Here is a 12051-nt window from a genome sequence, read left to right on the forward strand (position 1 = left end):
TTAAAGTTATTATGGGGACTTCCCTGGTGGTCCAGTGGTTAAGACTTCATGCTCCCAATGCAGGGGGCACAGGTTCAATCCCTGGTCAGGGAACTAAGATCCCACAGGCCGCATGGCATGGCCCCAAAAAAAGTTTTAAAAAGTTGTTTTAAAATAATGGTTACATTCCTTGTGCTATTCATTAATCCTTGTATATTATTTATTTTATACATAATAGTTTGTACTTCTTAATCACTTCCATCTATCTTGCCCCTCCCCAACTTGTAATCACTAGTTTGCTCTCTATAGCCATGGGTCTGTTTATTACTTGTTATATCCATTCGTTTCTTACTTTAGATTTCACATATAAGTGAAATATAAAACATTTGTCTTTTTCTGACTTACTTAATTATGAATAATAACCTCCAGATCCATCCATATTGCTGCAAAGATAAAAATTTCATTTTTTTTATGACTGCATAATATTTCATTAATATTTCATATATATATATATATCACATCTTGTCTCTTCATCTGCTGATGGACACTTGGGTTGCTTACATAGTCTGACAGTTGCACATAATGCTGCTATGAACATTGGGGTACATACTTTTTTTCGAATTAGTGTTTTCATTTTCTTTGGACATCTACAGAGGAATGGAATTGCTGAATCAAATGGTAGATCAGTTTTTATTTTTTTTAGGAACTTCTATACCATTTCATGGTGGCTACAGCAATCTACATTCCCACCAACAGTGAACTAGGGTTCCCATAGGTTTCTCCATATCATCATCAACATTTGTTACCTGTGATCTTTGTGGTGATAGCCATTACAATAGAGATGATATCTGATTGTAGATCTGATATGCATTTCTCTGATGATTAGTGATGTTGAGCATTTTTTCATGTGCCTGCTGGCCATCAGTATGTCTTCTTTATTGCTTTTTATATAGTTCAACCTCATATATATGTGGTGGTTTGCCATTCCCTCCAGTGGATCACATTTTGTCAGAACTCTCTGCTATGACCCGTCTGTCTTGGGTGGCCCTCCATGGCATGGCTCATAGCTTCATTGAGTTACACAAGCCCCTTCACCCCAACAAGGCAGTGATCCTTAAAGGGGACTAAATATTAAACAAACAAACAAACTAAAATCATGGCATCTGGCCCCATTACTGTGTGGCAAATAGAAGGGGATATGTGGAAGTAATGACAGATTTCCTCTTCTTGGGCTCCAAAATCACTGCAGACGGTGACTGCAGCCATGAAATCAGAAGATTGTTTCTTGGCCGGAAAGCGATGACAAACCTAGACAGTATGCTAAAACGCAGAGACATTACTCTGCTGACAAAGGTCTGTATAGTCAAAGCTAAGGTCTTCCCAGTGGTCACATATGGTTATGAGAGCTGAACCATAAAGAGGGCACAATGCCAAACAATTGCTGCCTTTGAACTGTGGTGCTGGAGAAGACTCCTGAAAGTCCCTTGTTGGACAGCCAGGAGATCAAAACAGTCAATCTTAAGAGAGATCAACCCTGAATATTCACTAGAAGGACAGATGCTGAAGCTGAAGCTCCAGTATTTGGTCATCTGATGTGAACAGACAATTCACTGGAATAGCCACTGATGCTGGGAAAGATTGAGGGCATAAGGAGAAGAGAGTGTCAGAGGATGAGATGGTTGGATGGCATCAGCAATGCAATGAACATGAACTTAGGCAAGCTCTGGGAGATCCTGGATGCCATCCAACCATCTCATCCTCTGTCATCCCTTTTTCCTCCTGCCTTCAGTCTTTCCCAGCATCAGGGTCTTTCCCAATGAGTCAGTTCTTCACATCGGGTATTTTATATATTAACCCCTTATCAGACATATCATTTGCAAATATCTCCTCCAATTCAGTAGGTTTTCTTTCTATTTTGTTGGTAGTTTCCTTCACTCTTGAGATAGCTTTTAAATTTAATTACGTCCTATTTGCTTTTCTTTGCTTTTGTTTCCCTTGCCTGAGGTGACAGATCAAAAAACAAACAAACAAAGCATTGCTGCCGTGATCCTAGCAAGCAAAGCCAGCACCCCGGGTACTTTTCCACTTACTGCCTCCATGCTATGAGCAAACTCTTCAAGAGTGGCGTCTTGGCTTCTTACAGCCCTAAGGCAAACTCCACAGCTAAGTCCTCTCAGTGTTGGAAGCCCGAGAGTTTTCTTCAGAATTCTCTTACATTTAGTAAGTTATTCATCATTTTCCACATTAAAGCTTCACTACTCAAATTATTGTGCAATTTCTGTCTCCTGAATGGATCGTGACAGATAAAACAGATCCTTGTCATGGTCTTCCAGAGATATCCTACACCTATATAGTATATGCAGATAGATAGGTATCTAGATAGATAGATAGATCATATCTTTTTGTTATATAAATAGTAATGTAACATACTGTGTTTTTCTAACTCAGACATCATTGCATATCAGCACATATAGATTTATCTCACTTTAACAGTTGTATAGTATTCCATTATTATATAGACTGCCATTATATGGCAAGAATTATGCCATAATTTATTTAACCAGTTTCCTACTGGTAGGCAGTGAGATCATTTCCAGTCCTTTCTCTTTACAAATAGTATTCTTACTTGATTGGTCCATATGCCCATGTGCAAGCATATCTTACCTGAAAAATCACTTCTTGGAAAAGATTCTACCTTCTTAAATTCTCTCCAAACTATCTCCATGCCCACTTCTGTCACTGTATTATAGACATTTTTCATTTTAAAATTAATATTTAGTACTTTTATTAATTAGAAGTAATAAAGCATTTTGATACATTTTAATTGTTTAAAGAACATAAAATCAGTGAAAAACAAATTTCAAGGAAAAGTATCATCAGATGCTTTGAGACAGTCATGGGCATGCATGTTTATATATACAGAACTTTCTCTGTGTGTTCCCAGAACATAAACTTCTCAAGAATCCATTATATGTTTTTAAAAGTTAGTAACACTTTCCTCAGACTTGTGCCAAATTGGCCACTAAAGTAATAACATAAGAATGGATGAAATTATTTTAATACGTTCTGAAATACTTCTCAATGTAACTCAGTTCAGCATTTCATTCTTGCAGCAGTTAACTGGCTATATCAGGTACTGCTTCTTTTATTAGTATTTATGTTTTCTTGACCATTGAAATATATCTTGCTTTTCTTTCCTTTATTCTCTATTCAGTCATTCCTCAAGTCTTATTATTCTTTTTCTCTTTTTTCTTAAAGTGGAGTATGTTGAGATATGATTTCTATATAATGAAGCTCACACTTTATAGGTACACAGCTTTGATAAATGTATACAACTGTGTAATCTCCACCACAATGAAAATGCTATATAAAGTATTTCTATCACCCAGAAAGTTCTATGTGCCTCTTTATAATCAACTCCTCCCTCCACACCAGCCCCTTTAAAACAATGATCTTATTTCTATGCAGATAGCTTTGTGTTTTTCAGGATGTCCTATCAATGGAATCATCCAGCATGTAGTCTGCCTTCTGTCATCTAACATAATGCTTTTAAGAGTCATCCAAGTTGCTGTGGTATCAGTAGTTCACTCATCTTTATTGTATAGTATTCATTCATGGATGTAAAATTTATTTATTATCTGTTCACCAGTTGATGCTTCCAGGTTTTAGTGGTTATGAAAAAATCTGCTCTAAACATCCCTAAACATATTTTCACTTTTCTTGAATAAATATCTCAGAGTGAGATTGTTGGGGTTATATGGTATGTGTACATTTAATTTTGTAAGACTCTGCCAAACTGTTTTCCAAAGTGGTTGTACCATTTTGCATTCCCATCAGCAAAAATGAGAGTTTCTGCTGCTCTGCATCCTCACCAGCATTTGGCCTTCTTTATTTCTGATGAAATTGCTGCAGTAGTTTCTGGAATGATCTCTTGGTTCATGCCTTCCAAACTCTGATTTATCCTTCAAATTGAAACCAGAACCAGTTTCTAAAATGTCCTTCACTCTTTGGTGACTTTGACTTTCTCAGGATAAGTCAAAGTCAGACTGACAACTTTCTCAGGCTCTCCAGACTGACATACAGCTCAGACTTTTCTAGCTCTGAGTTCCTTCTCACCAACCCCCTCCACCAACAACATCCATTGTGTCCTACCTGGGCAGCTGGCCACACCCAAGCTCTACTGACTCCAAGTTATAGCATGGACCATGCTCTCTCCCGATTCAGTGCTTCTGTGCAGCCGAAGGCAATTGTTTGGGCAGAGCATTTGTTCTTTATTTTGTATTCCCAAGATGAAAGTACCCTCTGAATTTTGGGTAGTGCTGGTATTTACTCAACTGTCTACCAGGGAACTATTTTTTTCAACTATTTTTCATGAAAATTTTCACAAATTCAGAAAGGTTAAAAACTAGTACAATGAACATCTAAATTCAGTTCAACAATTGTTGTCATTTTGTTACATTTGCTTCATTTTTCTGTCTGCATTGCATCCATTCTTCGTCTCCCCCTTCTTCCGCAAAGCCATTTCAGATTTCAGATTTTTGCTAAACCACTTTCTAAATATGTTTCAGGCATATCTGTCCCCTAAAAACTCGAACAACCTACTTTATAACTACCCCTCCACTATCTCCACTATCTCCCCAAAAAGCATAAAACCACTTTAATATTGTCTAACATTATTTACATTGATATTTTCCCCATTGTCCCCAAAATGTATTTCATCACGTTTGTTTTCCACATCAATATCTCATTGAGCTTTATACATAGCATTTATCCACCAGTGAACATTTATCTTGGATTGGGTATCAGTTTGCCCTGCTACCTGCTTCTGTTAAGCTAGATGACTCAGTTCTGTCCCTGCCCTTCCAAGGAATCTTCTATGAACTCCCAGCTCCATTCAGGCAGGTTCCTGTGAATTTCTGTACTTTCCAGAAGCTTTTGCGTAAATCTATTGGAGAGCCAAGATTTTGTATTACAAAGGTTTTGTTGAACTTTTCTATTTCTTCTACCAGACTCTGGGCAGAGCATCTTGAGGGCAAGGACTAGTGTTCTTTGCCTTGGTAGTCTCCCTGCTGTGTAGTACTTGCTCAATATCTATTCAAAGAATAAATGAGGGCCTGGGACTTCCCTGGCAGTCCAGTGGTTAAGACTTCACCTTCCAAAAGAGGATGGGGGTTTGATCCTTGATTGGAGAGCTAAGATCCCACATGCCTCACGGCCAAAAAATCAAAACATAAAACAGAAGCAACAAATTGTAAAAAATTCAATAAAGACTTTAAAAATGGTCCATTTTTAAAATGGTCTTTAAAAAAGACTTTTAAAAATCCTTTTTAAAAAAAGGAATAAATGACAGAATATGGTTTCTCTTCACTGTGAAGAGCTGGGGTAAATAAATGGACTCAGGGCTGGGAGCCAGGGAGAAGAGGGTAAAGGGAAGTACAACAAGGTTCTGAGAGGTCATTTCAAATACAGAATATTGCTTGGGGAGCTGTGGATAAAAATTGCATTAATATATGCCTTCCTGTCTCTCAGGAGGCAATAGGCTTGATATTTATCATTAGTTGGTGATAAACATAGAATCTAGCAGCCCTATAGACATTTTGGACCAGATAATTGTAGAGAAAGAATTATAAACACCAAAATCAAGGGGACTGCATTCCAGTGGTCCATTTCTGTTTACACAGCTATTCAACTGCTGCTTTCCTGCTGTGCTTTTAAGGAAATAGCCATTCCCAGCGGGTCCCTATACTGGACTGGGACCAGAACTTTGTGCCCACAGTGAAATGAGGGAAATCCCAACGCATCTACTCTGAACTCCCAGAATGAACTTTCTTTCTGAATATTAGCCTTTTCTGCAGTTCAGCTTTTATCTTGGTGGCAGATTTTTCTCTTTGATAAACTTCTTTCAGATACTTCCTTCTTCTCCACTTCCCACCACCTGTGGGATTAATTCCAGGATCATATATTAATTCTGATTCCAGAGTGACTCAGAAACTGCACACCAAGACTATTTTAGGTGGAGTGTTTCCTCCTGAGTCACCCCATCCCTTCATAGCAGACATCCTGCGGATTTCCTCAGCTCCGCTGTTGAGAACAGGAAACCAAAGCCAAAAGTAGCCAGTAAGCACAGCAAACCAGTGATGCTTCCTGGTTCCTGGAGGACTAGCAAGAAAATCCTGATTTAGGAAGAATTCCTTGGCAAGAAAATTGGGATTTTGCTGGAGACACATGGCTTTAGGAAGGTTCTTTTAAAATAAGTCCAGATATTTTTTTAAGGAGACAGGTTAAGAATGAGCTCTCTTAGGAATGAAATTAAATAACTTTTTAAATTGTCCAGGGAGACTTCATTAGATGCTCTCATTAATGAGATAACCAAAGCCAAGAAGCTTATTCATCTCCCCTTTTCACAATTTTATCAAGTTTTTCATACCCTCTTCATTCACTCCTGTCAGTCTTCCAAATGGTGATGGATCCTACACCTCCCACCCCCAAAAAATATCTATAGCTATCTGTGACACGGAAGCATCATTAGAGACATCTTTTGGGGCTTGACTAAGACTGGGAAGTAGTAGCCAGGCACATTGCTTTTCCCTGACCCCATGTCCACAGACATCAGCAATCTATCCAGCCAAACTATCTGGCCTGTATGTTTCTCCCATTGAAACCAACGTGTCTTCAAAATAGCAATGTAGGCAGCCATTATGGAGGAATCCAAATATCCAAACTTGAAACCTATTTGTGGACTTCCCTGGTGGTTAAGAATCTGCCTGCCAATGCAGGGGACATGGATTCGATCCCTGCTCTGGGAAGATTCCACATGCTGTGGGGCAATTAAGCCCTTGCTCCACAATTAAACACATTACATGCCTAGAGCCTGTGCTCTACTACAAGAAAAGCCGCTGCCATGAGAAGCTGGCACACCACAACTGGAGAAAGGCTGCACACAGCAACAAAGACCCAGGGCAGCCAAATGTAAACAAGTAAACTTAAATAAAATCATTTTTTAAAAAAGAAGAAAATAATTTGCAATGAAGAAGAGGGGGTTTAATATATAGAGGTGTATCAGGTGAACATGGTGGGAGAGTCCAAAGATTATGTCTTAAGTCTTGGGCTCAACTTCTAGTTCCTGGGCAAAGTTTTAAAAATGTTTCTTAGAGCCATTGTTTTACATGCAAAATGGAGTTAAGGCCTTCATCTCAGTATAACTGTAAGAATTCATTTTGTGATTGTTTTTAATGTATGTGAAAGCTTTTAGCACAGTGCCTAGGACAAAGATACTCAATGGATGTCAATTCATTATGATAATTTTGAGGGGGGCTCTGATTGGGAGCTCACCTTGCTGACACTAAAAATTCCTGGAAGCCACAGCACTGAAACAAGGTAGGAACAGCGCAAGGATTCCACTCTCCATAAATTTTATCGAAAGGTCTTCTTAGTCACTCCTCTCCAGGGCAAAATATTGGCAATAAGAACTTTTATGAAGTTTCAACTAAACCCTCTTAGAGCCTCACAAATAAGTCTGGTAAAACACCATTCTTTCTGGGTTTCTTGGTAACCAGTTACCCTCTTTAGAGATTATCCTGTTCTCCCCTTCATGTTCACCTTATTTCAGTGCCTGTTAGACTCTAAAACTAAAAGCCAAATCAAGCATTTTCATTTTTTTTCAACATTTTTGCTTAAAAGTTGATGGGAGAGAGATGGTTGACTATTGGCTGGAGAGACTGTAAATTAAATGCTAGATGATATTGCAGTCTTCTGCCCCACCTCAGTTCACTTCCCATCAAAGTTACTTTCTTTTGTTCCTTGAAGATTTTAGTACCAGGCTCACAGTCATTCTCTCCCAGACTGCCATTGTCATAAGCATTGATTTTAATATTCATTTCAAGGCATTAGTGCAATATCCAATTGTCTCCACTGCTTTCTTACAATTCTCTTGCTTTGGGTAAAGTAGCCACCCTACTTCAGCTACTCACTGCCATGGTCACAACTTGTATTAGTCTGCTAGAGATGCCATGACAAAATAGCACAGAATAGGTGGCTTAACCAACAGAAGTGCATTTTCTCACAGTAATGGAGACGAGAAGTCCAAGATCAAGATGTGGGCAGGCTTGGTTTCTCCTGAGACCTCTCTCCTTGGCTTGCAAATGACTATCCTCTTGTTGAATCCTCCTATGGTCTTTTCTCTGTGCACAGGCCCTTCTAGTCTCTCTCTGGGTGTTCAAATTTCTTCTTACAAGGATATTAGTCAGATTGGATTAAGGTCCACACTACCAGCCTCACTCTAACTAATGCCTTCTCTCCAAATATAGTCACGTTCTAAGGTTATGGGGCACCAACATATGAATTTCAAGGGAACACAGTTCAACCCAAAATACACCTCTAGACTTTGTCTTCACCAATTACTGAAACAACTTTTTTTTAAAGCTTTTCTTTATGGTAAAAGTCACATAATATAAAACATACTATTTTAACCATGTCTAACTATATAATTCAGTAGTAATAAATATATTCTTTTTGCTGAATACTGAAACATCTGAATTTCAAATTCTATCATCTCTTCATCTCAATCACTACCTTCTATCTTTTCAGCTCTTTATCTCTTTGCTACCCCAAACCAATAATTCTTCAACTCCACTAGGACACATAAATCCAGCCCTCTTTTTTTCTCACTGTCGCTCTGATTCTTTCATGTCCTTACTTCCCTCCTTCCTTGGATTAGATTCCATAGTTGATCACTATAATCACTCTCATATATTTTCTTGATTCCTTTCCCCCGTTTCTCTCTCTCTTTATGATGTTTGCTTGGCAAAGTCCAAATCCTGGCTGATTCCAGCTTTCTTACTACTCTCTGCCCATGCCTTTGCAGTTGCACTGCCCTGGGAAAAGCACTTGACCATGTTTCTAGTCTCACTATAAACTCTTGACCTTAAGCGGGTCATCCATGCCTGTTGGCATCTGCCATCTCTCTCTAGACCTTTCACTATCTTGCTTTCCTAGGCAACAGTTTCATACCTTCTTCTCTCTCTAAAAACCTGTAATACCCTCTCCCCATCTTTATTCTCAGCCAATAAACCTGCTTCCAGTTTCACTGAAAAAACAGGAGCCCTCAGAAGTTCCCACACTTCCAATCCCATGTGTCCCATCTTACTTCTGTTACTGAGCATGAACTACCCGGGCTGCTAGCTTAGGCCAGTTCCTCCATTTGTGCGTACACTCCTGCTGCTTCCCACTGACGCAGGAACACTGCTCCAGGGACTTCCCTGGTGGTCCAGTGATGACGAATCTGTCTTGAAGTGCAGGGGACACAGTTCAATCCCTAGTCAGGGAACTAAGATCCTACATGCCGTGGAACAGCTAAGCCCACGCACCCCAACTACTGAGTCCACTCGCCGCATCTGGAGAGTCTATGCACCTCAGTGAAAGATCTCGCATGAGGCAACAAGGAGCCTGTCTTCCATGACTAAGACCTGATGCAGCCAAATAAATAAACTAAAAAAAACAAACACCACTCTATCAATTCTCCCATTTTTCTCTTGCACTCACCTCCCCTCCACCACTCCCAACAAAAAATTCCTATCAGTATACAAATGTGCTATAATTTTTCCCTTTAAACTTTTCCCCTTAACTCCCACTTTCCCTTTAGCTAAACTCTCTAAAAAGTGTTATCTCTTCTGTTTCCAATTTCTCTTTTCTTCTTCCCTCATGTACCTATTCCATTTGGACTCAACATCTGTCCTATCACTAAAGCTCCTCTTATCAAGCTCATTGATGACCTCCATGTTGCTAAATCCAATATCCATTTCTCAGTCCTCCCACATTACTTGCTCTATAGGTAGTCTTAACTCTTCTAACTGACTACTTCTTTCTCAACTTAGGAATTCAACTTCCAGGATAAGTTCCTGGTTCTTCTAACTCACTGGCCACTTCTCAGTCTCCTTTGCTGACTCCCCCTTCACATCCCCAAACTCAATTCTCTGGAATCCCCAAGACCTAGTCCTTGACCCTCTTTTCTAATCTACATTCACCCCCAGAGTTTTGTGCCTTTAGATATTATCCATACACTGACAACTCTCATACTCCACCCCAGACCTATTCCTTGAACTTCATGTTTGTGTATCCAATAGCCTGATTGGCATCTCCACTTGGATTCTAAGAAGTGTCTCAAAACTTGAGAAGTCTGGAACTAACCCTCTTCTCTTCCCCTGTTAATCCTGCTCAACCTGCTGTTTTGCTCATTTCAGTAAATGAGAGCTTCATTCTTCCTGTTTTTCTGGCCCCAAACCACATAGTCATCTTTGACTCCTCTCTTCTCTTCCAGCCAATGTCTCACCAAATACTGTTGGATCTATCTTCAAAATATAGACAGAACCCAGCCTTTTATCACCATCTCTGATACTACTATCATTGCTTGAACCACTGTCATTGGTGGGAATACTGGATTGGTGAAATGGCTTCAGAATTCATCTCTTTCTTTCACCCACACCCTTTATAACCTAATCATGATGCAACAGCTAGACTGAGCCTTTAAACATGTCAAGTCATTTTTCTATTCAAAACTAATCTCAGAGACCTGGTTAGAGGGTCAGAAATTTCAACCCCACCCTGCAGCCTCTGGGGAGGGGAAAGGGGCTGGAGACTGACATATCAACTAATTGCCAATGACTTAATAATGTCTATAGAATAAACATTATTAATGTTGAAAATTAACAGAGGAGCCTGGTGGGTTACCGTCCATAGAGTCACAAAGAGTTGGACACAACTGAAGCAACTTAGCTTGGATGCAATTTTGATATTGGGGGCTTCCCTGGTGGCTCAGTGGTAAAGAATCTGCCTGCCAAGCAGGAGACTTGAATTTCATCCCTGGGTTGGGAAGATGCCCTGGAGAAGGAAATGGAAACCCACTCCAGTATTCTCGCCTGGGAAATCCCATGGACAGAGGCGCCTGGTCGGCTACAGTCCATGGGGTCGTAAAAGAATCAGACATGACTTAGGGAAACAACAACAATATTATAGTTTAAGACAACTAGTTCTGGGTTTGTTTTGTTTGAATCCAAATGTGGCTCCATGTAGCTCGACTTTTTTAAAAAGTATAAGTACAGTACAATTTTAAATATTTATATAAAATAAGTTTTTTTCTCTTGAATTAAAAGAAAATATGTTGCAGAGTATTAATACTTTCCAAAAGATAATAAATTAAACATAAATACTTCTGGGATCAACATTTTAAGGTTTCATGATACAAAACTCTTTGGGTATCAAGAAAAATAAATAAACAGACTTTACTTCTGATTTCTGTACCATTTTTCCCGTTATGTTCCTATAACTCCTGTTTTTATTATTAATGATAACTTGCATTTATTGTTTGCTGCTTCTCTATCATCTGACACTGTTTTGCACACACAATCTTGTTTAACCCACACATTTATCTTTGCGGGAAATGTACCATTTTTTAATTCTCATCTCACAGGTTAGGAAGTTGAGACTTAAGAAAGTTGTCAAGCAGTGTTCTGAGGTTACCAGCAGAAACAGTGGCAATGAGGTCAGGCAACCCTTGAGTTCTTTTCTTTCATTTTGCTTGGCTGCACCATGCAGCTTGTGAAATCTTCGTTCCTCAACCAGGGATTGAACCCAAGCCCTTGGCAGAGTCCTAACAATTGGAATTCCCAAACCTTGAATTCTTTAAACCACTGTCTACATTATATTTAACATATTAGAGCCAAGGTTCCTTCCCATAACCTTCTCCTTATCTCATCAGAATTAGAGGGGTCTGTGGGTCTTTACGGAGAAGGCAATGGCACTCCACTCCAGTACTCTTGCCTGGAGAATCCCATGGACAGAGGAGCCTGGTGGGCTACAGTCTATGGGGTCTCGAAGAGTTGGACAAGACTGAGCGACTTCACTTTCACTTTTCACTTTCATACATTGGAGAAGGAAATGGCAACCCACTGCAGTGTTCTCGCCTGGAGAATCCCAGGTATGGCAGAGCCTGGTGGGCTGCCATCTATGGGGTCACACAGAGTCAGACACGACTGACGTGGCTTAGCAGCAGCAACAGTGGCTCATTAAATTTAGGGC

This window comes from Bos indicus x Bos taurus, chromosome 1, assembly GCF_003369695.1.
Source record: "Bos indicus x Bos taurus breed Angus x Brahman F1 hybrid chromosome 1, Bos_hybrid_MaternalHap_v2.0, whole genome shotgun sequence".
In the NCBI taxonomy this organism is placed as follows: domain Eukaryota; kingdom Metazoa; phylum Chordata; class Mammalia; order Artiodactyla; family Bovidae; genus Bos; species Bos indicus x Bos taurus.